Genomic DNA, 26104 nt, shown 5'->3' on the forward strand with positions numbered 1-26104 from the left:
ATAAACGTTACTTCTTACTATTGATTCTGCTTTCGTCTCTTATAGAGATTTTCGTAACGAGCTAATTTACTTGTTGAAATACTAAATAGTACCGCATCAAACTCGTATTTATCATTTTCAGCCTTCCATACTTAACATGGACTACTTAAAGCTTTCACTTCTTTACAAATAAAAACAGTCTGCGCATGAACATCGGTCAGCAGTCTCTGTGGCGCAATCGGTTAGCGCGTTCGGCTGTTAACCGAAAGATTAGTGGTTCAAGTCCACTCAGGGACGGAGAAGAATCTTTTTTTTTTTTTACAAAATATTTAACTTTGTCAAATCTGTTTCCAATATAAATTTTTTTTGTCAATTCCGTCTTTGTTAGTATAAGATTACTTGAATGTAAAATTAAATGAAACATGAATAGAATTTGTTTTTTAATTTGTAGATTAATGATATAAGGGTAAAAAAATAAAGATGGACAAATGTTATTTCTCCGAATTGATGCTGCCTTCGTCTCTTATAGAGATTTTCTTAAAGACCTAATTTGCTTGTTGAAATACCAAATTGTTTCGTATCAGACTCGTACTTATGATTTTCAGCCTTCCATACTTACCGTAACCTACTTAAAGCTTTCACTGCTTTAGAAATTAAAATTGTCTACCGATATTATGGCATGTCATCTGTCTCTGTGGCGCAATCGGTTAGCGCGTTCGGCTGTTAACCGAAAGGTTGGTGGTTCAAGCCCACCCAGGGACGTTTTCATTTTGTCAAATCTGTTTCCAATATATATTTCTGTCACTCTCGTCTTTGTTAATATAAGATTAGTTAAATGTAAAGTTTAACTAAAACATAGTTAGAAATTTAAAAGAATGACAGATAAACGTTGTTTCTCAGCTCAATTTTTTTTCAACTACTCACTAAAGAAGGAACTGACTCGATGTCTAGAGTGTCCCTTTGAACCTTTAAGACGACTGCAGCTTCGATATCATATATATACCTTCATTAGTTCACGTTAATTCTCACCCTTGGCTAGTTATAAATTCCTGCCTTCCATACATGAGAAACCCAAACTAAACTTAACTACATTGATATGCGAAGTATATAAATTCCTTTATTAAAGTCATTTCTCAGCTCATTCTCATTACTTATCAATTCCAGGCTTCCATATATGACCAAATAAAATCAATCTTGGCTATATAATAAACACAAATGAATACTTCGTTGAAAAAGCTTTCCGTCAGTTGTCTCTGTGGCGCAATAGGTTAGCGCGTTCGGCTGTTAACCGAAAGGTTGGTGGTTCAAGCCCACCCAGGGACGAGTGAAGCATTTTTTTCAAAAGACGCTGAATTTTGTCAAATCTATCTTTAATATAGATTTTTTTAATTTGCATTCCCGTCTTAATATAAAATTATTTAAATGTCAATGTAAATAAAACACGGATAACTTTTTTTTTTAATTAAAGATTAATGATATAAGAGCCAAAGAAAAATAAATAAACGTTACTTCTCACCATTGATTCTGCTAACTTTTCTTATAGAGATTTTCGTAACGAGCGAACTTGTTGAAATACTAAATAGTATCGCATCAAACTCGTATTTATCATTTTCAGCCTTCCATACTTATCATGGCCTACTTAAAAATTTCACTTCTTTACAAATGCGCAAGAATTTCTGTCAGCTGTCTCTGTGGCGCAATCGGTTAGCGCGTTCGGCTGTTAACCGAAAGGTTAGTGGTTCAAGTCCACTCAGGGACGGAAAGAAGATTTTTTTTTTTTACAAAATATTTAACTTTGTCAAATCTGTTTCCAATATAGATTATTTTTGTCAATCACGTCTTTGTTAGTATAAGATTACTTGAATGTAAAATTAAATGAAACATGAATAGAGTTTTTTTTTTTAATTTGTAGATTAATGATATAAGGATAAAAAAAAAAGATGGGCAAATGTTATTTCTTCGAATTGATGCTGCCTTCGTCTTTTATAGAGATTTTCTTAAAGACCTAATTTGCTTGTTGAAATACCAAATTGTTTCGTATCAGACTCGTACTTATCATTTTCAGCCTTCCATACTTACCGTAACCTACTTAGAGCTTTCACTGCTTTAGAAAATAAAATCGTCTGCAGATAATACAGAATGTCATCTGTCTCTGTGGCGCAATCGGTTAGCGCGTTCGGCTGTTAACCGAAAGATTGGTGGTTCAAGCCAACCCAGGGATGAGGGTTTTTTTTTTTTAATATGATCCTGCTTTACGGATCGAAAGAAACTTGTGCTTACCGTCTCAGTTAAATGAGCACAACGCTTTCCTGCGAAATATTGTCATAATTTAAGTAATTAAGAGAATTATGCTATTATTATGACGTCGTAGTAATAGAAACAATTAACAATCGAACGTAAAGTCTCTTGTGTATAGATTCTTCTATTCTTCTACTTGTTTCAATCATTTGACTGCGACCATACTGGAGCACCGCCTTATAGCTTTTTCCTTTTTTTAGTCGAAGAAATCGACCCCAGGACTTCATCTCTGTAAAAAAAGTTTCCTTCTCGAACCATGCCAGTCTAATAGGGGCCGGTTTTCCGGTTTCAGTGGCGTAAGAATTTCCCTACCTGGACGGGACTGCGATCCGTTTCAAGATTACTCATTTTTGCCAGCTGAGTGGACTGGAGCAACGCGAAATGGTGTGTTTTGCGAAAGAACACAACGCATCACCCGGTCCATGAATCGAAACCATAATCTTACGATCATAAGTCCCACACGCTAATCCATAAGCCACGCGCCCGCGCCTCCGCTATTCTTTGTATATCTAGTACTTATTCGATTGGTGACTTTTGCTAAAGCGTTAAGGTACGGGGACACCATCATCGATTGCCAAGCAATGGCAGAGGGACAAATATAGACGCAAAGACACACAGACACACACATAAATATATACATATAAGTAGCTTGCTTATCAGCCACATGGTTCCAGGTTCAGTCCCATTGCGTGGCACCTTGGGTAAGTGTCTTCTCTTTTAGCCTCGGGCCGACCAAAGCTTTGTGAGTGGATTTGGGAGACGGAAACTGAGAGAAGCCCGTCTTATATATATATATATACACACGCACACATATATGGCGTTCATAGACGCAGGCAACTTGTACATTAAAAAATAATAATCAATGCTATTACTTTGATCAAATTTAAATATATTTTTTAAGTAGTTTATTATAGGCGCAGGAGTGGCTGTGTGGGAAGTAGCTTGCTTACCAACCACATGGTTCCGGTTTCATTTCCATTGCATGGCACCTTGGGCAAGTGTCTTCTACTATAGCCTCGGGCCGACCACAGTCTTGTGAGTGGATTTTGTAGACAGAAACTGAAAGAAGCCTGTCGTATATATATATATATATATATGTGTGTGTGTCTGTGTGTGTGTGTGTGTGTGTATATATATGTATGTGTTTCTGTACCCCTCCAACATCGCTTGACAACCAATGTTGGTCCCTTTGATTTAGCGGTTCGGCTTACTAGGCTTACAACGAATAAGTCTTGCGGTCGATTTGCTCGACTAAAGGCGGTACTCCAGCATAGCCGCAGTCAAATGACTGAAACAAGTAAAAGAGAGTATTATCCATATTTTCTTACACTACCTATTCTGTATGTGACTGCTTTTAAATATTTCCGCAGGTCAGAACAGCTCAATTTTTTTTCAACTACTCACTAAAGAAGGAACTGACTCGATGTCTAGAGTGTCCCTTTGAACCTTTAAGACGACTGCAGCCACGATATCATATATATACCTTCATTAGTTCACGTTAATTCTCACCCTTGGCTAGTTATAAACTCCTGCCTTTCATACATGAGAAACCCAAACTAAACTTAACTACATTGATATGCGAAGTATATAAATTCCTTTACTAAAGTCATTTCTCAGCTCATTCTTATTACTTATCAATTCCAGGCTTCCATATATAACCAAATTAAATCAATTTAGGCTATATAATAAACACAAATAAATACTTCGTTGAAAAAGCCGTCCGCCAGTTGTCTCTGTGGCGCAATTGGTTAGCGCGTTCGGCTGTTAACCGAAAGGTTGGTGGTGCAAGTCCACCCAGGGACGGGTGAAGCTTTTTTTTTCAAAAGACGCTGAATTTTGTCAAATCTATCTTTAATATAGATTTTTTTGCATTCCCGTCTTAATATAAAATTATTTAAATTATTTTATATTTAAATTATTTAATTATAGATTAATGATATAAGGGCCAAAGAAAAATAAATAAACGTTACTTCTCACTATTGATTCTGCTTTCGTCTCTTATAGAGATTTTCGTAACGAGCTAATTTACTTGTTAAAAATACTAAATAGTATCGCATCAAACTCGTATTTATCATTTTCAGCCTTCCATACTAACATGGACTACTTAAAGCTTTCACTTCTTTACAAATGAAAACAGTCTGCGCATGAACATGAGGTCAGCAGTCTCTGTGGCGCAATCGTTAGCGCGTTCGGCTGTAACCACGAAAGGTTAGTGGTTCAAGTCCACTCAGCGGACGGAGAAGAATCTTTTTTTTTTTTACACAAAATATTTAACTTTGTCAAATCTGTTTCCAATATAATTATTATTTTTGTCAATTCCGTCTTTGTTAGTATAAGATTACTGTGAATGTAAAATTAAATGAAAAATGAATAGAATTTGTTTTTTAATTTGTAGATTAATGATATAAGGGTAAAAAAATAAAGATGGACAAATGTTATTTCTCCGAATTGATGCTGCTCTTCGTCTCTTATAGAGATTTTCTTAAAGACCTAATTTGCTTGTTGAAATACAAATTGTTCGTATCAGACTCGTACTTATGATTTTCAGCCTTCCATACTTACCGTAACCTACTAAAGCTTTCACTGCTTTAGAATTAAAATTGTCTACCGATATTATGGCATGTCATCTGTCTCTGTGGCGCAATCGGTTAGCGCGTTCGGCTGTTAACCGAAAGGTTGGTGGTTCAAGCCCACCCAGGGACGTTTCATTTTGTCAAATCTGTTTCCAATATATTTCTGTCACTCTCGTCTTTGTTAATATAAGATTAGTTAAATGTAAAGTTTAACTAAAACATAGTTAGAAATTTAAAAGAATGACAGATAAAAAAGTTGTTTCTCAGCTCAATTTTTTTTCAACTACTCACTAAAGAAGGAACTGACTCGATGTCTAGAGTGTCCCTTTGAACCTTTAAGACGACTGCAGCTTCGATATCATATATATACCTTCATTAGTTCACGTTAATTCTCACCCTTGGCTAGTTATAAATTCCTGCCTTCCATACATGAGAAACCCAAACTAAACTTAACTACATTGATATGCGAAGTATATATAAATTCCTTTATAAAGTCATTTCTCAGCTCATTCTAATTACTTATCAATTCCAGGCTTCCATATATGACCAATAAAATCAATCTTGGCTATATAATAAACACAAATAAATACTTCGTTGAAAAAGCTTTCCGTCAGTTGTCTCTGTGGCGCAATAGGTTAGCGCGTTCTTCTGTTAACCGAAAGGTTGGTGGTTCAAGCCCACCCAGGACGAGTGAAGCATTTTTCAAAAGACGCTGAATTTGTCAAATCTATCTTTAATTACATTTTTAATTTGCATTCCCATCTTAATATAAAATCATTTAAATGTCAATGTAAATAAAACATGGAATTTTTTTTAATTAAAGATTAATGATATAAGGGCCAAGAAAAATAAATAAACGTTACTCTTACTATTGATTCTGCTTTCGTTCTTATAGAGATTTTCGTAACGAGCTAATTACTTGTTGAAATACTAAATAGTATCGCATCAAACTCGTATTTATCATTTTCAGCCTTCCATACTTAACATGGCCTACTTAAAAATTTCACTTCTTTACAAATGCGCAAGAATTTCTGTCGGCTGTCTCTGTGGCGCAATCGGTTAGCGCGTTCGGCTGTTAACCGAAAGGTTAGTGGTTCAAGTCCACTCAGGGACGGAAAGAAGATTTTTTTTTTTTTTACAAAATATTTAACTTTGTCAAATCTGTTTCCAATATAGATTATTTTTGTCAATCACGTCTTTGTTAGTATAAGATTACTTGAATGTAAAATTAAATGAAACATGGATAGAATTCTTTTTTTAATTTGTAGATTAATGATATAAGGGTAAAAAAATAAACATGGACAAATGTTATTTCTCCGAATTGATGCTGCCTTCGTCTCTTATAGAGATTTTCTTAAAGACCTAATTTGCTTGTTGAAATACCAAATTGTTTCGTATCAGACTCGTACTTATCATTTTCAGCCTTCCATACTTACCGTAACCTACTTAAAGCTTTCACTGCTTTAGAAAATAAAAGCGTCTGCAGATAATACGGCATGTCATGCGTCTCTGTGGCGCAATCGGTTAGCGTGTTCGGCTGTTAACCGAAAGGTTTGTGGTTCAAGCCCACCCAGAAACGAGGGTTTTTTTTTTTTTAGTATGATCCCGCTTTACGGTGCCGAGCAAGATCGAACGAAACTTGTGCTTACCGTCTCAGTTAAATTTCCACAAAACTTTCCTGCGAAATATAGTCATAATTTAAGTAATTAATAGAATTATGATATTATTATGACGTCATAGTAATAGAAACGATTAACAATCGAACGTAAAGTCTCTTGTATATAGATTCTTTTATTCTTTTACTTGCTTCAATCATTTGACTGCGACCATACTGGAGCACCACCTTAAAGCTTTTTTTTCTTTTTTTAGTCGAAGAAATCGACCCCAGGACTTCATCTCTGTAAAAAAACGTTTCCTTCTCGAACCATGCCAGTCTAATAGAGGCCGGTTTTCCGGTTTCAGTGGCGTAGAAATTCCCCACCTGGACGGGACTCCGATCCGTTTCAAGATCACTCATTTTTGCCAGCTGAGTGGACTGGAGCAACGTGAAATGATGTGTTTTGCTCAAGAACGCAACGCATCACCCGGTGCAGGAATCGAAACCACAATCTTACGATCATAGGTCCCACACCCTAACCACTAAACCACGCGCCCGCGCCTCCGCTATTCTTTGTATATCTAGTACTTATTCTATTGGTGACTTTTGTTAAACCGTTAAGTTACGGGGACACCAACATCGATTGCCAAGCGACGGCAGGGGGACAAATATAGACGCAAAGACACACAGACACACGAATAATTAATTACATATAAGTAGCTTGCTTATCAACCACATGGTTCCGGGTTCAGTCCCATTGCGTGGCACTTTGGGTAAGTGTTTTCTGTTATAGCCTCGGGCCGACCAATGCCTTGTGAGTGGATTTGGTAGACGGAAACTGAAAGAAGCCTGTCGTATATATGTATATGTATATATATATGCATGTGCGTGTATATGTTGGTGTGTCTGTGTTTGTCCCCCTAGCATTGCTTGACAACCGATGCTGGTGTGTTTACGTCCCCGTTACTTAGCGGTTCGGCAAAAGAGACCGATAGAATAAGTACTGGGCTTACAAAGAATAAGTCCCGGGGTCGATTTGCTCGACTAGAGGCGGTGCTCCAGGATGGCCGCAGTCAAATGACTGAAACAAGTAAAAGAGTAAAGAGTATACAAATTATTTAAAAAAGAAGTACAGTACAGTACTGTTTCTACTTCGCGGATTTTCACTTATCGCGGAGGTGTTTGGAACGTAACACCCGTGATAGTCGAGAGATTTACTGTATACTGAAAATTATATAAGTATAGATATCACTGCCGAAATTTTCCAGTCACGCGCTAACCAGCTGATAACGGGTTTCGTGCCTTTCATACTTTAGAAAGCTAATTAAACATTGCTAAATTTCAAAACAATTAAATACCTTAGTGAGGGACATTACCAGCAGCTGTCTCTGTGGCGCAACCGGTTAACGCGTTCGGCTGTTAACCGAAAGGTTGGTGGTTCGAATCCACCCAGGGACGATCGTATTTGATATCTTAATTTTGGCCTTTCGTATCACAATTTCTGTTACTTATCAATTTCTGCCTTCCGTACATAAGAAAATCTAATTAAATTAGGCTTCATTGCAAAACAAATAATTACGTTGTGAACAAACTCCGTTATCAGTTGTCTCTGTGGCGCAATCGGTTAGCGCGTTCGGCTGTTAACCGAAAGGTTGGTCGTTCGAGCCCGCCCAGGGACGATGCACTTTCTTTTGATTTATTTATATCAATATATCTATACACCTCAGGGAATAAGATATATCTTCACTTTAATAGTATAATTCTTACACATCACTTTCTTGCGCATAATGGTTCAACTCAAAAATCTTTGCCCGTCCACATTATACTAATTTTCGTGAAATATATCAATCTCTCTCCATAACACGTTTTGTTATTTAAGCTTACGTCGATTCCTCAGTGGTGTTATTTTGCATTTATGATAAAATAAATATATACAAATTATTAAAAAAAGAAATTCAGTACAGTACTGTTTCTACTTCGCGGGTTTTCACTTATCGCGAACGTATTTGGAACGTAACACTCGTGACAGTCGAGAGATCACTGTATACTGAAAATTATATAAGTATAGATATCACTGCCGAAATTTCCCAGTCACGCGCTAACCAGCTGATAACGGACTTCGGGCCTCTCATACTTTAGAAAGCTAATTAAACATTGCTAACTTTCAAAACAATTAAATACCTTAGTGAGGGAAGTCACCAGCAGCTGTCTCTGTGGCGCAACCGGTTAGCGCGTTCGGCTGTTAACCGAAAGGTTGGTGGTTCGAATCCACCCAGGGACGGTAGTATTTTTGATATTTTACTTTTGGACTTTCGTATCACAATTTTTGAACGTATATTCTAATCTGAAGAGGAAATATATATAATTAATAATATAAAAAAACGACTTAAAATAAATAATAGATTTCTCTACATCAGTACCCTAACATTGTTTATCGTATCATTGAACTCTGAAATTATATATAGATACACGCACACATACACTCACACACACACACACACACACACACACACACCACACATACATATATATATATATATATGACTGAATGGTGTTCATAAACACAGCTACCTTGTACATTAAAAGATAATAATCAATGCTATTACTTTGATCAAATTTAAATATATTTTTTTAAGTAGTTTATTATAGGCGCAGGATTGGTTGTGTGGTAAGTAGCTTGCTTACCAACCACATGATTCCGGGATCATTCCCATTGCGTGGCACCTTGGGCAAGTGTCTTCTACTATAGCCTCGGGCCGACCAAAGTCTTGTGAGTGGATTTTGTAGACAGAAACTGAAAGAAGCCTATCGTATATATATATATGTGTGTGTGTGTGTGTGTGTGTGTGTGTGTGTGTGTGTATATGTGTGTGTGTATGTCCCCAACATCGCTTGACAAGCAATTGTGGTGTGTTTACGTCCCTGTAACTTAGCGGTTCCGCTTACAAGGCTTACAAACAATAAGTCCTGGGGTATATTTGCTCGACTAAAGGCGGTGCTTCAGCATAGCTGCAGTCAAATGACTGAAACAAGTAAAAGAGTGTAATACAGCTTTTCGTCCATCTTTACCTTCTGAGTCCGAATGCCACCGGGGTCGACTTTACCCTTCATCCTTTCGAGGTCGATAAAATTAGTACCAGTTAAACACTGGGGTTGATGAAATCGTCTAGCCCTCTACTCCACCGAAACTGCTGGCCTCCCGCCAAAACCCCAGAAAATCAATTTACCTCAAAACACACAATACTCCCTGCATCTTATAATACCTAATATTTTGTCATCCTAGTTTTTGGAAATGTACTTAAAACATAAGAGTCGTAGTTGATATGAATATTTTCTTTCAAAGAAAACTCACGACACCTTTAAATACCAGCGCCCCCTATAGCGCCTCCTTGATATTTATCACATACTTGTGATCTCACAACGACCCCTCCTGGTACGCTAGACACTCAGATTTAAGAAAACCTGGTATAAAATATCCTATAATATACCCTATTGCAGTTGTTTGATTATTTAATGATTCAGAAATTGTTTTAACATAAGAAAATGAGCTGGAATATATAAGATACTAGCATTATCGCCCGGCGTTGCTCGAGTTTGTAAGGGAAATAACTATATAAGCATTTTTAGAGAGTTATAGCCAAAAAATAGCAAAAAAAAAATGCATTAAAAATTGAAAAAAAAATTATGGTAAATTTTTTTTTAAATCGTTGACTCATCGTAGACATTTTTAGAGAGTTACTTCCCTTATATAATAGCGAAAAAACGAATTAAAATGGAAAAAAATGATGGTAAATTATTTTTAAAATCGTAGACTCATCGTAGACACGCGCTAATACCCAGAAGGGCTCGATATGAATCACGACTATAAGATACCCGCTTTTGGTTACACTGCACCGCAAAATGTGGGAGTAGTTAGGAATCTAAATCGTAGGAGACAGACACACAACTTGACTTTTATATATAAAGATATATTTTTTAGAGATTTTCCGAGACAGTGAAATTGCCCAGGGGCGCCATGGTTGTATTGTCCTAATGTTAATATCTGTATGCTGTGGTTCTGTATGCGCAGTTTTATTCGAAGGTCTATAATACGGGTAAGACTTCATATAAATTCCTTTACTAAAGTCATTTCTCAGCTCATACTTATTGCTTATCAATTCCAGGCTTCCATATATAACCAAATTAAATCAATCTAGGCTATATAATAAACACAAATGAATACTTTGTTGAAAAAGCCTTCTGTCAGTTGTCTCTGTGGCGCAATCGGTTAGCGCGTTCGGCTGTTAACCGAAAGGTTGGTGGTTCAAGTCCACCCAGGGACGGGTGAATCTTTTTTTTCAAAAGACGCTGAATTTTTCAAATCTATCTTAATATAGATTTTTTGCATTCCCGTCTTAATATAAAATTATTTAAATGTAAATGTAAATAAAACATGGATAACTTTTTTTAATTAAAGATTAATGATATAAGGGCCAAAGAAAAATAAATAAACGTTACTTCTTACTATTGATTCTGCTTTCGTCTCTTATAGAGATTTTCGTAACGAGCTAATTTGTTGAAATACTAAATAGTATCGCATCAAACTCGTATTTATCATTTTCAGCCTTCCATACTTAACATGGACTACTTAAAGCTTTCACTTCTTTACAAATGAAAACAGTCTGCGCATAAAGTTCAGTCAGCTGTATCTGTGGCGCAATCGGTTAGCGCGTTCGGCTGTTAACCGAAAGGTTGGTGGTTCGAATCCACCCAGGGACGGAGGTAATTTTGGTATTTTACTTTTGGACTTTCGTATCACAATTTTTGAACGTATATTCTAATCTGAAGAGGAAATATATATAATTAATAATATAAAAAAACGACTTAAAATAAATAATAGATCTCCCTACATCAGTACCCTAACATTGTTTATCTTATCATTGAACTATGAAATTATATATAGATACACGCACACATACACTCACATACACACACACATATATATATATATATACATATATATGACTGAATGGCGTTCATAAACACAGCCACCTTACCTTGTACATTAAAAGATAATAATCAATGCTATTACTTTGATCAAATTTAAATATATTTTTAAAGTAGTTTATTATAGGCGCAGGATTGGTTGTGTGGTAAGTAGCTTGCTTACCAAACACATGGTTCCGGGTTCATTCCTATTGCCTGGCACCTTGGGCAAGTGTTTTCTACTATAGCCTCGAGTGGATTTTGTAGACAGAAACTGAAAGAAGCCTGTCGTATATGTGTGTGTGTTCATGTGTGTGTGTGTGTGTGTATGTGTGTGTGTGTGTGTGTGTGTATGTGTGTGTGTGTTTATATATATATATATATGTGTGTGTATTTCCCCATCATCGCTTGACAAGCAATTGTGGTGTGTTTACGTCCCTGTAACTTAGCGGTTCGGCATACTAGGCTTACAAACAATAAGTCCTGGGGTCGATTTGCTCGGCTAAAGGCGGTGCTCCAGCATGGCTGCAGTCAAATGACTGAAACAAGTAAAAGAGTGTAATACAGCTTTTCGTCCATCTTTACCTTCTGAGTCCGAATGCCACCGGGGTCGACTTTACCCTTCATCCTTTCGAGGTCGATAAAATTAGTACCAGTTAAACACTGGGGTTGATGAAATCTCCACCGAAACTGCTGGCCTCCCGCCAAAATCCCAGAAAATCAATTTACCTCAAAACACACAGTACTCCCTGCATCTTATAATACCTAATATTTTGTCATCCTAGTTTTTGGAAATGTACTTAAAACATAAGAGTCGTAGTTGATATGAATATTTTCTTTCAAAGAAATATCACGACACCTTTAAATACCAGCGCCCCCTATAGCACCTCCTTGATATTTATCACATACTTGTGATCTCACAACGACCCCTCCTTGTACGCTAGACACTCAGATTTAAGAAAACCTGGTATAAAATATCCTATAAAAATATCCTATAATATATCCTGTGGAGGCGCAATGGCCTAGTGGTTAGGGCAGCGGACTCGTGGTCGTAGGATCGCGGTTTCGATTCCCAGACCGGGCGTTGTGAGTGTTTATTGAGCGAAAACACTTAAAGCTCCACGAGGCTCTGGCAGGGGGTGGTGGCGACCCCTGCTGTACTCTTTCACCACAACTTTCTCTCACTCTTTCTTCTGTTGGCCTGCTCGCTTGGCCAGCGGGGTGGCGTCATTTGAAGGCTAAAACAATGCGAAGCGCATTGTGACCAGCGATGTGTAACAACATCTGATAGCCTGGTCGGTCACGGTGATTACGGTGATAATATATCCTATTACAGTTGTTTGATTATTTTATGATTCAGAAATTGTTTTAACATAAGAAAAATGAACTGGAATATATAAGATATCTATTTTAGAGATTTTCCGAGACAGTGAAGTTGCCCAGGGGCGCCATGGTTGTATTGTCCTAATGTTAATGTCTGTATGCTGTGGTCCTGTATGCGCAGCTTTATTCGAAGGTCTATAATACGGGTAAGACTTCATATAAATTCCTTTACTATAGTCATTTCTCAGCTCATTCTTATTGCTTATCAATTCCAGGCTTCCATATATAACCAAATTAAATCAATCTAGGCTATATAATAAACACAAATAAATACTTTGTTGAAAAAAACATTCTGTCAGTTGTCTCTGTGGCGCAATTGGTTAGCGCGTTCGGCTGTTAACCGAAAGGTTGGTGGTTCAAGCCCACCCAGGGACGGGTGAAGCTTTTTTCTTTCAAAAGACGCTGAATTTTGTCAAATCTATCTTTATAGATTTTGTTATATTTCGGAAAGGTCATATTGCCAGTTTAGCCAATAAAAACACACGCACTATATATTTGGTGTTATTTTGCTTCAGTGATATTTATTTTTTACATTAATCTTAATCTTATTTCGGCCAGATCTTTATAGATTCTTTTTTGCATTCCCGTGTTAATATAAAATTATTTAAATGTCAATGTAAATAAAACATGGATAATTTTTTTTTTTTAATTAAAGATTAATGATATAAGGGCCAAAGAAAAATAAATAAACGTTACTTCTTACTATTGATTCTGCTTTCGTCTCTTATAGAGATTTTCGTAACGAGCTAATTTACTTGTTGAAATACTAAATAGTATCGCATCAAACTCGTATTTATCATTTTCAGCCTTCCATACTTAACATGACCTACTTAAAAATTTCACTTCTTCACAAATGAAAACAGTCTGCGCACGATTTTCTGCCAATTGTCTCTGTGGCGCAATCGGTTAGCGCGTTCGGCTGTTAACCGAAAGGTTAGTGGTTCAAGTCCACTCAGGGACGGACAGAAAATTTCTTTTTTTTTTACAAAATATTTAACTTTGTCAAATCTGTTTCCAATATAGATTTTTTTTGTCAATCTCGTCTTTGTTAGTATAAGATTACTTGAATGTAAAATTAAATGAAACATGAATAGAATTTTTTTTAATTTGTAGATTAATGATATAAGGGTAACAGAAAAGATGGACAAATGTTATTTCTCCGAATTGATGCTGCCTTCGTCTCTTATAGAGATTTTCTTAAAGACCTAATTTGCTTGTTGAAATACCAAATTGTTTCGTATCAGACCGTCTGCAGATAAAACGGCATGCCATGTGTCTCTGTGGCGCAATCGGTTAGCGCGTTCGGCTGTTAACCGAAAGGTTGGTGGTTCAATCCCACCCAGGGACGTTTATTTCATTTTTTTTTTCTTAGTTTTCATTTTGTCAAACCTGTTTTCAATATAGATTTCTGTCAATCTCGTCTTTGTAATTATAAGATTAGTTAAATGTAATTTTTAAATAAAACACAGATATAAAATTGACTTTTAACTTTGTCAAATGTTTTCAATATAGATTAATGTCAATCTCGTCTTTTTTAATATAAGATTATTTAGATGCACAATTAAATAAAATATGGACAGAAACAAAAACAAAAATGATAGATTAATACTGTAAGGGTAAAATATAAGCATTATTTGTCAGTTCTGATACAGAAGTCGTTTCTTATAGCGATTTTCTTAAAGTGCTAGTTTATCAGAAAATCAGTGATTGTGTGTCTCTTATTTTCTATATATTGCAAACTGGGGGGAACTACTGCTATGACTAACAGACGAGTATCCATCACAGAAGATGACCATAATAATGTCGAAACCGATCGGTCTGATGGTTTCGATAGCTGGAATGGTAAGGAGTTCTCTCCCCCATTTGCAATATATATCAAAAGCGAAGAGCACTGGGCAAATAGCTGGAGGAGACGTCCTCCTGAGGTTAAAATAGCAGTATCGTCCGTTCTTAGAGTACAATCATGTATAGACGGAGATCAACATTACTTCTCAGTATTGACACTGCTTTCGACTCTTAAAGAGATTTGCTTGTTGAAATACTAAATTGTCTCGCGTCAAACCCTTATTTATCAATTTCTGTGTTCCATACTTAGCGTGGCATATTAAAGCTCTCACCACTTCACGAAATGAAACAGTCTGCAGGTAAGCTTGATCATCAGCTGTCTCTGTGGCGCAATCGGTTAGCGCGTTCGGCTGTTAATCGAAAGGTTGGTGGTTCGAATCCACCCAGGGACGAGCGAATATCTTCCTTTTCTTTTTACAAAACAATTAACTTTGTCAAATCTGTTTTTATTTAAAAATTTTTTTTTCTCAATCCCGTCTCCTATAGAGATTTTCTTAAAGACCTAATTTGCTTGTTGAAATACCAAATTGTTTCGTATCAGACTCGTACTTATCATTTTCAGCCATCCATACTTACCGTAACCTACTTAAAGCTTTCACTGCTTTAGAAAATAAAATCGTCTGCAGATAATACGGCATGCCATGTGTCTCTGTGGCGCAATCGGTTAGCGCATTCGGTTGTTAACCAAAATGTTGGTGGTTCAAGCCCATCCAGGGACGTTTATTTCATTTTTTTTCTTAGTTTTCATTTTGTCGAACCTGTTTTCAATATAGATTTGTCAACCTCGTCTTTGTAATTATAAGATTAGTTAAATGAAATCTTTAAGTAAAACACAGATATAAATTTAAAAGAATGAGAAACAAATGTTATTTCTCAGTATAGATATTGCTTTCGTCTCGTATAGAGATTTTCTAAACGAGCTAATTTGTTTGTTGAAACCCAAATTCTTTCGTATCAAACTCGCATTTATCGTTTTCAGTCTTCCATACTGACAATGGCTTTCTCAAATCTTTCACTGCTTTACGAATTGAAAGTCTCCGCAAACAAACGTGTCCCAGTTGTCTCTGTGACGCAATCGGTTAGCGCGTTCGGTTTTTAACCGAAAGGCTGGTGGTTCAAGCCCACCCAGGGTCGGGTCAAGCTTTTTTTCTTTCAAAAGACGCTGAATTTTGTCTAATCTATCTTTAATATAGATTTTTTTAATTTGCATTCCCGTCTTAATATAAAATTATTTAAATGTCAATGTAAATAAAACATGGATAATTTTTTTTAATTAAAGATTAATGATATAAGGGCCAAAGAAAAATAAATAAACGTTACTTCTTACTATTGATTCTGCTTTCGTCTCTTATAGAGATTTTCGTAACGAGCTAATTTACTTGTTGAAATACTAAATAGTACCGCATCAAACTCGTATTTATCATTTCACCCTTCCATACTTAACATGGCGTACTTAAAGCTTTCACTTCTTCACAAATGAAAATAGTCTGCGCACGATTTTTTGCCAACTGTCTCTGTGGCGCAATCGGTTAGCGCGTTCGGCTGTTAACCGAAAGGTTAGTGGTTCAAGTCCACTCAGGGACGGAAAGAAACTTTTTCTTTTTACAAAACATTTAACTTTGTCAAATCTGTTTCCAATATAGATTTTTTTTGTCAATTCCGTCTTTGTTAGTATAAGATTACTTGAATGTAAAATTAAATGAAACATGAATAGAATTTTTTTTTAAATTTGTAGATTAATGATATAAGGGTAAAAAGAAAAAGATGGACAAATGTTATTTCTCCAAATTGATGCTGCCTTCGTCTCTTATAGAGATTTTCTTAAAGACCTAATTTGCTTGTTGAAATACCAAGTTGTTTCGTATCAGACTCGTACTTATCATTTTCAGCCATCCATACTTACCGTAACCTACTTAAAGCTTTCACTGCTTTAGAAAATAAAGTAGTCTGCAGATAATACGGCGTGTCATCTGTCTCTGTGGCGCAATCGGTTAGCGCGTTCGGCTGTTAACCGAAAGGTTGGTGGTTCCAGCCCACCCAGGGACGTTTATTTCATTTTCTTTTCTTAGTTTTCATTTTGTCGAACCTGTTTTCAATATAGATTTCTGTCAATCTCGTCTTTGTAATTATAAGCTTAGTTAAATGAAATCATTAAGTAAAACACAGATATAAATTTAAAAGAATGAGAGATAAATGTTATTTCTCAGTATAGATATTGCATTCGTCTCGTATAGAGATTTTCTTAACGAGCTAATTTGTTTGTCGAAACCCAAATTCTTTCGTATCAAACTCGCATTTATCGTTTTCAGTCTTCCATACTGACAATGGCTTACTGAAATCTTTCACTGCTTTACGAAATGAAAGTCTACGCAAACAAATACGTCCCAGTTGTCTCTGTGGCGTAATCGGTTAGAATGTTCGGCTGCTAGTCGAGAGTTTGGTGTTCACCCTATCCAGAGACGGTTAACGTTTTTATTATTATTTTTTTTAATGACTTTTAAATTTGTCAAATGTTTTCAATATAGATTTTTTCAACCTCTTTTTTAATATAAGCTTATTTAGATGTACAGTTAAATAAAATTGGGTGGAAACAAAAAAAATAATTTCATATTAACAAAGACGGGATTGACAAAAAAAATCCATATTGGAAACAGATTCGACAAAGTTAATTGTTTTGTAAAAAAAAAGAAGATATTCGCTCGTCCATTTGACAAAGTTAAATGTTTTGTAAAAAAAAAGTGTCTGTTCGTCCCTGAGTGGGCTTGAACCACTAACCATTCGTTAACAGCCGAACGCGCTAACCGATTGCGCCACAGGGACATCTCGCAGAAATAATATAAGGGTAAAATATAAGCTGTCGTCTCTTATAGCAATTTTCTCAAAGTGCTAGTTTAACAGAAAATCAGTGACAGTGTGTCACTTATTTTCTATATATTGCAAAACTGTGGGGAACTACTGCTATGGTTAACAGACGAGTATACATCACAGAAGACGGTCATAATAATGTCGAAACCGAGCGGTCTGATGGTTTCGATAGCTGGAATAGTAGGGAGTACTCTCCCCCACTTGCAATATATATCGAGTGCGAAGAGCACTGCGCAACCAACTGGAGGAGACGTCCTCCTGAGGTTAAAATAGCAGTATCGTCTGTTCTTAGAGTACACTCATGTATAGACGGCGATAAACATTACTTCTCAGTATTGACACTGCTTTCGACTCTTAAAGAGATTTACTTGTTGAAATACTAAATTGCTTGGCATCAAACCACCCTTATTTATCAATTTCTGTGTTCCATACTTAGCGGGACATATTAAAGCTTTCACCACTTCACGATATGAAACAGTCTGCAGATAAGGTGGTCTTTCAGCTGTCTCTGTGGCGCAATCGGTTAGCGCGTTCGGCTGTTAACCGAAAGGTTGGTGGTTCAAGCCCACCCAGGGACGAGTGGATAACTTCTTTTTTTACAAAACAATTAACTTTGTCAAATCTGTTTCCAATATGGACTTTTATTATTTATTTGTCAATCCCGTCTTTGTTAATATGAAATTATTTGAATGTAAAATTAAATGAAACATGAATAGAATCCTTTTTTAAATTTGTAGATTAATGATATAAGGGTAAAAAAAAAAGATGGACAAATGTTATTTCTCCGAATTGATGCTGCCTTCGTCTCTTATAGAGATTTTCTTAAAGACCTAATTTGCTTGTTGAAATACCAAATTGTTTCGTATCAGACTCGAATTTATCATTTTCAGCCTTCCTTACTTACCGTAACCTACTTAAAGCTTTCACTGTTTTAGAAAATAAATCCATCTGCAAATAATATGGCCCGTCAACTGTCTCTGTGGCGCAATCGGTTAGCGCGTTCGGCTGTTAACCGAAAGGTTGGTGGTTCAAGCCCACCCAGGGACGTTTTCATTTTGTCAAATCTGTTTTCAATATAGATTTCTGTCAGTCTCGTATTTGTTAATATATGATTAGTTAAATGTAAAGTTTAATTAAAACATAGATAGAAATTTAAGAGAATGACATAAACGTTATTTCTCAGTATAGATATTGCTTTCGTCTCGTGTAGAGATTTTCTTAACGAGCTAATTTGTTTGTTGAAAACCGAATTGTTAAGTATCAAACTCGTATTAATCGTTTTCGGTCTTCCATACTTTAGAATGGCTTACTTAAAGCTTTCACTGTTTTACGAAATGAAAGTCTGTGCAAACAGATCTGCGCCAGTTGTCTGTGTGGCGTAATCGGTTTACAAAATAACATCGTCTGCAGATAGTACGGCACGTCATTTGTCTCTGTGGCGCAATCGGTTAGCTTCTTTCAGTTTCCGTCTATCAAATCCACTCACAGGGCATAGATCGACTGGAGCTATAGTCGAAGACATCTGCCCAAGGTGCCACGCAGTGGGACCGAAACCAAAACCAAGTGATTGTAAGACAAGTTTCTCAACAACGATCTTGAAAGTTTATAAGCTGTTGAGATGTCACTGGCAACTGGTGGTGGTAGGCACAAACCACATTGCGCATGCTCAATTTTCTTTTTCTTTACATAAAGATTGGATCACAATTTGATTGCCAGGACACAAAGAAAAATTACACGATAAAATAAGATCGGGAATTAAGCAGCAGAAGATGAGCAGCGGCGTAGGTACCGGTTGTACACCCACCAGAATAGCGTGCTAATTGAGATCAACGCCATGTTATTTCGGAATTCAAGACTATGTAAATTCAACAATCATGCGAGTCGAAAACGCATTAACCGGGTTTTTCCCCCAAAATATGTATGTGCGTATAAGGCGGCGAGCTGGCAGAACCGTTAGCACGCCGGGCGAAATGCTTTGTGGTATTTCGTCCGCTGCTGTGTTCTGAGTTCAAATTCCGCCGGGGTCGACTTTACCTTCCATCCTTTCGGGGTCGATAAATTAAGTACCAGTCACACACTGGGATCGATATAATCGGACTTAATCCGTTTGTCTGTCCTTGTTTGACCTCTCTGTGTTTAGCCCCTTGTGGGTAGTAAAGAAATGGGTATTTCGTCTGTCTTTACGTTCTGAGTTCAAATTCCGCCGAGGTCGACTTAATCCGTTTGTCTATCCTTGTTTGTCCCTTCTATGTTTAGCCCCCTGTGGGCAATAAAGAAATAAATATGTACGTGTGTTTGTATGCATGTGTTTATATATGCATGTATGTGTGTATGCATATATACATGTATTTGTATGTGTGCATGCGTGTGTCTATTGTGTGTTTGTGTGTGTATCATTTGTAGATATAAATATCGGTGAGATAATCAATAACCAATACTCACAAACAAAAGTAGCATTCTGTACTTGTCCTCCGAGTATCAGAGATACTCTCTAATCCCTCCCGCATCGTAAAAGCAGTGAACCGTAAACTGTTACATTAGAATCATGTAACATGTTCACGAAATGTAGTCTAAAATAAATATTGATAAAGCTTGACACTTGTCTCTGTTAAACATTAAATTGTAGCCTGCTGATTCATGTTATTTAGCAATTACATCCTTCCATACATAATAGTCCGCATTAATCTGTCGTACTGTGTCAAATACAGTACTGATAAGCAGTTTCCGCAGTTGTCTCTGTGGCGCAATCGGTTAGCGCGTTCGGCTGTTAACCGAAAGGTTGGTGGTTCGAGTCCACCCAGGGACGACAAGTTAATCTTTTTATCATTATTTTTTGTATATACAGCAATCCCTCGCCATATAACGGTTTATTGTTTAAGCTTAAGTCGATTCCTCCTTGATATTGTTTCGCAATTATAAAATAAATATATACAAATTATAATAATAATTTTTAAAAAAGACATACAGTACTGTTTCTACTTCACGTATTTGCACCTATCGCGGGGGATTTTGGAACGTAAAACCCCCGACAATCAAGTGATTATTGTACATATTAGTAGTCCATCGGTGTTCGATGATGGCATACGCACAAAAAAATTGATTGTATATATATATTTATATAGTGATAGAAATAGCAAGACAACAAAAGAATGAAAGAAACCTCGATATTATGTAAATAGAGGAATTTATCTGTAAATGTAATATGTGACAATTATTCAGTTGCCATGATAAAACTCCGAGTTTCGGATGTCGGGACGGAAACCCACGCCGGCATCCCTTCAGGTCCGATAACTGAAGAGATGCCAGGGTGGGTTTCCGCCCCAACATCCGAAACTCGGAGTTTTATCATGGCTACCGAATAATTGTCACATATTATATTTACAGATATATATTTATATATATATATATATATATATATATTTGTCGATAATGGTGAATATATAAACTACACTATGAACTATAGTTTTTACCCCCGCTTTGATAGATCACTCTTTGTCGAAGCCATATTGTTATTCAACAAAAAAAAAGAGAAAGACATTATAGTTTTGACATTCTTTAATGGTCTGTCGAGAATTATTCACATTTCCTTGGTTTTTCTTTTATTCTTTTACTTGTTTCAGTCATATGACTGTGGCTGTGCTGCAGCACCGCATCTAGTCGAAGAAATCAACCCGAGGACTTATTCTTTGTAAGCCTAGTACTTATCCTATCGGTCTTTTTGTCGAACCGCTCAGTTACGGGGACATAAACACACCGACATCGGTTGTCAAGCGAAAGCGGGGGAACAAGCGCAGACATACAAATATACATATATGTATACAATAATGATAATAATAATAATAATAATAATAATAATAATAATAATAATAATAATAATAATAATAATAATAATAATAATAATATAATAATAATAGTAATAATAATAATATGAGGGAATATTATTCCAAACTTACAGGGAAAACTTCAGTTTAGAAATACAGTACTGATAAGCAGTTTCACCAGTTGTCTCTGTGGCGCAATCGGTTAGCGCGTTCGGCTGTTAACCGAAAGGTTGGTGGTTCGAGTCCACCCAGGGACGACAAGTTAAGCTTTTTATCAATATTTTATCGTATTTATCGTTTTCGGTCTTCCATACTTTAGAATGGCTTACTGAAAGCTTTCACTGCTCTACGAAATGAAAGTCTGTGCAAACAGATCTGTGCCAGTTATCTCTGTGGTGTAATCAGTTAGAACATTCGGTTGCTAACGGAAAGGTTAGTTGTTCAGCCCCCTCCAGAGACGGTCAACGTTTTTTTTCTCTTTAAAAAAAAATGACTTTTAACTTTGTTAAATGTTTTCAATATAGGTTTTTGTCAATCTCGTCTTTTTTAATATAAGCTTATTTAGATGTACAGTTAAATAAAATCATGGGTAAAATTTTTTTAAATAATAGATTAATACTATAAGGGTAAAAGATAAGCATTATTTGTCAATACTGATATAGCAGTAGTCTCTTACAGCGATTTTCCTAAAGTGCTAGTTTATCAGAAAATCAGTGACTGTGTGTACCTTATTTTCTATATATTGCAAACTGGGGTGAACTACTCCTATATCTAACAGACGAATATCCATCACAGAGGATGACCATAATAAGGTTGAAACAGCGCGGCCTGATGGACTTAATAGCTGGAGTGATAAGGAGTTCTCTCCCCGCTTGTAATACATATATCGAGTGCGAAGAGCACTGGGCAAACAGCTGGAGGAGACGTCCTCCTGAGGTTAAAATAGCAGTATCGTCCGTTCTTAGAGTACACTCATGTATAGACGGAGATCAACATTACTTCTCAGCATTGACACTGCTTTCGACTCTTAAAGAGATTTGCTTGTTGAAATACTAAATTGTCTCGCGTCAAACCCTTATTTATCCATTTCTGTGTTCCATACTTAGCGTGACATATTAAAGCTTTCATCACTTTACGAAATGAAATAGTCTGCAGATAAGCTTTGTTATCAGCTGTCTCTGTGGCGCAATCGGTTAGCGCGTTCGGCTGTTAACCGAAAGGTTGGTGGTTCGAGTCCACCCAGGGACGATCAAACTTTTTTTTTTTATAAAACATTTAACTTTGTCAAATCTGTTTCCAATATAGATTTTTTTTGTCAATCCCGTCTTTGTTAATATAAAACTATTTAAATGTAAAGTTACGTGATGGATAGTTGTAGATTAATGGTATAAGGGTAACAGAAAAGATGGATAAACGTTATTTCTCATATACTGCCTTCGTCTCTTATAGAGATTTTCTTAACGAGCTAATTTGCTTGTTGAAATACCAAATTGTTTCGTATCAGACTCGTATTTATCATTTTCAGACTTCCATACTTACCGTAATCTACTTAAAGCTTTCACTGCTTTAGAAAATGAAATCGTCTGCAGATATCCCAGCGTAGGACTTTTCTCTGTGCTCCATTCGGTTAACACGTTCGGCTATTAACAGAAAGGTTCGTTGTTCAATCCCACCCAGGTGCTGCTGAAATGTAGCTTCTTTTTTTTTATTTTTTGAAACGCTGAATTTTGTCAAAACTGTTTTGAATATAGATTCTTTATTTTTTTTTTGCATTCCTGTCTTTGTTAATATAAAATTACTTAAATGTAAAGGTAAATAAAACATGGATAATTTTTTTTAAATTATAGATTAATGATATAGGAGTGGCTGTGTGGTAAGTAGCTTGCTTACCAACCACATGGTTCCGGGTTCAGTCCCACTGCGTGGCATCTTGGGCAAGTGTCTTCTGCTATAGCCTCGGGCCGACCAATGCCTTGTGAGTGGATTTTGTAGACGGAAACTGAAAGTAGCCTGTCGTATATATGTATATATATATATGTGTGTGTGTTTATGTGTGTGTGCTTGTGTGTGTGTGTTTGTCCCCCTAGCATTGCTTGACTACCGATGCTGGTGTGTTTACGTCCCCGTCACTTAGCGGTTCGGCAAAAGAGACCGATAGAATAAGTACTGGGCTTACAAAAGAATAAGTCCCGGGGTCGATTTGCTCGACTAAAGGCGGTGCTCCAGCATGGCCGCAGTCAAATGACTGAAACTAGTAAAAGAGAGCAAAAGAGAAAAGAGAGTAAGGGCAAAACAAAGATAAATAAACGTTACTTCTCAGTATTGATATTGCCTAAATCTCCTATAGAGATTTTCTTAACGAGCTAATTTATTTGTTGAAATACTGTGTCACTTATTTTCTATATACTGCAAGCTGGGATGAACAACACCACCCAGGGAAGGAAAAAAATCGTTTTGTTAAATCTGTTTTCGATGTAGATTTTTTTCTTTCTGTCAATCCCGTCTTTGTTAATATAAGATTATTTAAAATGTAAAGTTAAATAAAACTTCCTCACGGTCCTTTTACAGCGTTCAGAAAGCACTCTTAGGCATTCAGTTGTACATTTAAGTGAGTCAGCAACTGCCATCAAATTTTCAATCGAAAACTGTGGCCGATGGCATCAACTAAACTCTCCCCTCAGAAGTGTTGAACTTGTACTTAAACCCTCCTCATCCTCCTCCTCCTCATTATTATTATTATTATTATTATTATTATATTATTATTATTATTATTATTATTATTATCATTATTATTATTATTATTATTATTATTATTATTATTATTATTATTATTATTATTATTATTATTATTATTTAGTGAGAGAGCACTGCATGCCATCAACGTGACACTGGGTTAAAATATACGAAGCCCAGTATACCCATCATGACTACCCGTCTGATAAGGGTACACTAGGCACATGCATCACAACCATATGTGCGAGACATGGTGATCTCATATCAAGATAAATTGATTTTCAATTTTTGTTTTATTTACATAAAGATTAGATCACAATATAAATTGCCAGGACACAAAGAAAAATTACACGATAAAACAAAATCGGGAATTAAGCAGCAGAAGATGGGCAGGGGGTAGGTAACCGGTTGTACACCCACCAGAATAGCGTGCTAATTGAGATCAACGCCATGTTATTTCGGAATTCAAGACTATGTAAATTCAACAATCATGCGAGTCGAAAACGCATTAACCGGGTTTTCTCCCCAAAATATGTATGTGCGTATAAGGCGGCGAGCTTATGTGCGTATAACGGCAGAACCGTTAGCACGCCGGGCGAAATGCTTTGTGCCGCTGTGTTCTGAGTTCAAATTCCGCCGGGGTCGACTTTGCCTTCCATCCTTTCGGGGTCGATAAATTAAGTACCAGTCACACACTGGGATCGATATAATCGACTTAATCCGTTTGTCTGTCATTGTTTGACCTCTCTGTGTTTAGCCCCTTGTGGGTAGTAAAGAAATGGGTATTTCGCCTGCCGTTACGTTGTGAGTTCAAATTCCGCCGAGGTCGACTTTGCCTTTCATCCTTTCAGGATAGATTAAATTAAGTACCAGTTATGCACTGGGCCGATGTAATCGACTTAATCTGCTTTTCTGTCCTTGTTTGACCTCTTTGTATTTAGCCCCTTGTGGGTAGTAAAGAAATGGGTATTTCGTCTGTCTTTACGTTCTGAGTTCAAATTCCGCCGAGGTCGACTTAATCCGTTTGTCTGTCCTTGTTTGTCCCTTCTATGTTTAGCCCCCTATGGGCAATAAAGAAATAAATATGTATGTGCGTATGTATGCATGTTTATATATGCATGTATGTGCGTATGCATATATATACATGTATTTGTATGTGTGCATGCGTGTGTGTATTGTGTGTTTGTGTGTGTATCATTTGTAGATGTAAATATCGGTGAGATAATCAATAACCAATACTCACAAACAAAAGTAGCATTTTGTACTTGTCCTCCGAGTATCAGAAATACTCTCTTATCCCTCCCGCATCGAAAAAGCAGTGAACCATAAACTGTTACGTTAGAATCATGTAATATGTTCACGAAATGTAGTCTAAAATAAATATTGATAAAATTTGACTCTCGCCTCTGGTAAATATTAACTTGTAGCCTGCTGATTCATGTTATTTAGCAATTACATCCTTCCATACATAATAGTCCGCATTAATCTTTCGTACTATGTCAAATACAGTACTGATAACCAGTTTCAACAGTTGTCTCTGTGGCGCAATCGGTTAGCGCGTTCGGCTGTTAACCGAAAGGTTGGTGGTTCGAGTCCACCCAGGGACGACAAGTTTATCCTTTTATTAATATTTTTGTATATACAGCAATCCCTCGCCATACAATGGTTTAAACTTACGTCATTCTTCCCTGACATTGTTTTGCAATTATAAAATAAATACATTACCCTTTCTACTGTTATTTAACAGAGAAGAGAGAAAGACATTATAGTTTTGACATTCTTTAAAGTTCTGTCGAGAATCATTTACATTTCCTTGGTTTTTCTTTTATTCTTTTACTTGTTTCAGTCATATGACTGTGGCTGTGCTGGAGCACCGCATCTAGTCGAAGAAATTGACCCGAGGTCTTATTCTTTGTAAGCCTAGTACTTACCCTATCGGTCTTTTTTGTCGAACCACTGAGACATAACACACCAACATCGGTTGTCAAGCGACGGTGGGGAACAAGCACAGACATGCAAATATGCATATATGTGTGGGTATATAT

General features: G+C 36.5%; 25 non-coding genes across 25 annotated transcripts; all 25 read left to right on the forward strand.

Annotated features, from left to right (window-relative positions):
• The first annotated feature begins 202 nt into the window (after positions 1 to 202).
• Positions 203 to 276, forward strand: Trnan-guu. The gene has a single exon. It is a non-coding gene; the product is annotated as a tRNA-Asn (tRNA).
• A 391-nt stretch (positions 277 to 667) lies between these two features.
• On the forward strand, positions 668 to 741 carry Trnan-guu. Its single transcript has one exon. It is a non-coding gene; the product is annotated as a tRNA-Asn (tRNA).
• Positions 742 to 1228: 487 nt separating this feature from the next.
• On the forward strand, positions 1229 to 1302 carry Trnan-guu. Its single transcript has one exon. It is a non-coding gene; the product is annotated as a tRNA-Asn (tRNA).
• Positions 1303 to 1664: 362 nt separating this feature from the next.
• Positions 1665 to 1738, forward strand: Trnan-guu. The gene has a single exon. It is a non-coding gene; the product is annotated as a tRNA-Asn (tRNA).
• A 389-nt stretch (positions 1739 to 2127) lies between these two features.
• Positions 2128 to 2201, forward strand: Trnan-guu. The gene has a single exon. It is a non-coding gene; the product is annotated as a tRNA-Asn (tRNA).
• A 1805-nt stretch (positions 2202 to 4006) lies between these two features.
• On the forward strand, positions 4007 to 4080 carry Trnan-guu. The gene has a single exon. It is a non-coding gene; the product is annotated as a tRNA-Asn (tRNA).
• An 826-nt stretch (positions 4081 to 4906) lies between these two features.
• Trnan-guu lies at positions 4907 to 4980 on the forward strand. The gene has a single exon. It is a non-coding gene; the product is annotated as a tRNA-Asn (tRNA).
• A 910-nt stretch (positions 4981 to 5890) lies between these two features.
• Trnan-guu lies at positions 5891 to 5964 on the forward strand. The gene has a single exon. It is a non-coding gene; the product is annotated as a tRNA-Asn (tRNA).
• A 1867-nt stretch (positions 5965 to 7831) lies between these two features.
• Trnan-guu lies at positions 7832 to 7905 on the forward strand. Its single transcript has one exon. It is a non-coding gene; the product is annotated as a tRNA-Asn (tRNA).
• Positions 7906 to 8052: 147 nt separating this feature from the next.
• Positions 8053 to 8126, forward strand: Trnan-guu. Its single transcript has one exon. It is a non-coding gene; the product is annotated as a tRNA-Asn (tRNA).
• A 528-nt stretch (positions 8127 to 8654) lies between these two features.
• Trnan-guu lies at positions 8655 to 8728 on the forward strand. The gene has a single exon. It is a non-coding gene; the product is annotated as a tRNA-Asn (tRNA).
• A 1967-nt stretch (positions 8729 to 10695) lies between these two features.
• On the forward strand, positions 10696 to 10769 carry Trnan-guu. Its single transcript has one exon. It is a non-coding gene; the product is annotated as a tRNA-Asn (tRNA).
• Positions 10770 to 11131: 362 nt separating this feature from the next.
• Positions 11132 to 11205, forward strand: Trnan-guu. Its single transcript has one exon. It is a non-coding gene; the product is annotated as a tRNA-Asn (tRNA).
• Positions 11206 to 13096: 1891 nt separating this feature from the next.
• Trnan-guu lies at positions 13097 to 13170 on the forward strand. The gene has a single exon. It is a non-coding gene; the product is annotated as a tRNA-Asn (tRNA).
• A 512-nt stretch (positions 13171 to 13682) lies between these two features.
• On the forward strand, positions 13683 to 13756 carry Trnan-guu. The gene has a single exon. It is a non-coding gene; the product is annotated as a tRNA-Asn (tRNA).
• A 313-nt stretch (positions 13757 to 14069) lies between these two features.
• On the forward strand, positions 14070 to 14143 carry Trnan-guu. Its single transcript has one exon. It is a non-coding gene; the product is annotated as a tRNA-Asn (tRNA).
• Positions 14144 to 14958: 815 nt separating this feature from the next.
• Trnan-guu lies at positions 14959 to 15032 on the forward strand. The gene has a single exon. It is a non-coding gene; the product is annotated as a tRNA-Asn (tRNA).
• A 1118-nt stretch (positions 15033 to 16150) lies between these two features.
• Positions 16151 to 16224, forward strand: Trnan-guu. Its single transcript has one exon. It is a non-coding gene; the product is annotated as a tRNA-Asn (tRNA).
• Positions 16225 to 16612: 388 nt separating this feature from the next.
• Positions 16613 to 16686, forward strand: Trnan-guu. The gene has a single exon. It is a non-coding gene; the product is annotated as a tRNA-Asn (tRNA).
• A 1323-nt stretch (positions 16687 to 18009) lies between these two features.
• Trnan-guu lies at positions 18010 to 18083 on the forward strand. The gene has a single exon. It is a non-coding gene; the product is annotated as a tRNA-Asn (tRNA).
• A 395-nt stretch (positions 18084 to 18478) lies between these two features.
• Positions 18479 to 18552, forward strand: Trnan-guu. Its single transcript has one exon. It is a non-coding gene; the product is annotated as a tRNA-Asn (tRNA).
• Positions 18553 to 20237: 1685 nt separating this feature from the next.
• On the forward strand, positions 20238 to 20311 carry Trnan-guu. Its single transcript has one exon. It is a non-coding gene; the product is annotated as a tRNA-Asn (tRNA).
• Positions 20312 to 21509: 1198 nt separating this feature from the next.
• Positions 21510 to 21583, forward strand: Trnan-guu. The gene has a single exon. It is a non-coding gene; the product is annotated as a tRNA-Asn (tRNA).
• A 917-nt stretch (positions 21584 to 22500) lies between these two features.
• Positions 22501 to 22574, forward strand: Trnan-guu. The gene has a single exon. It is a non-coding gene; the product is annotated as a tRNA-Asn (tRNA).
• A 3018-nt stretch (positions 22575 to 25592) lies between these two features.
• On the forward strand, positions 25593 to 25666 carry Trnan-guu. Its single transcript has one exon. It is a non-coding gene; the product is annotated as a tRNA-Asn (tRNA).
• Positions 25667 to 26104: the final 438 nt, after the last annotated feature.

This window comes from Octopus sinensis, linkage group LG18, assembly GCF_006345805.1.
Source record: "Octopus sinensis linkage group LG18, ASM634580v1, whole genome shotgun sequence".
Classification (NCBI taxonomy): domain Eukaryota; kingdom Metazoa; phylum Mollusca; class Cephalopoda; order Octopoda; family Octopodidae; genus Octopus; species Octopus sinensis.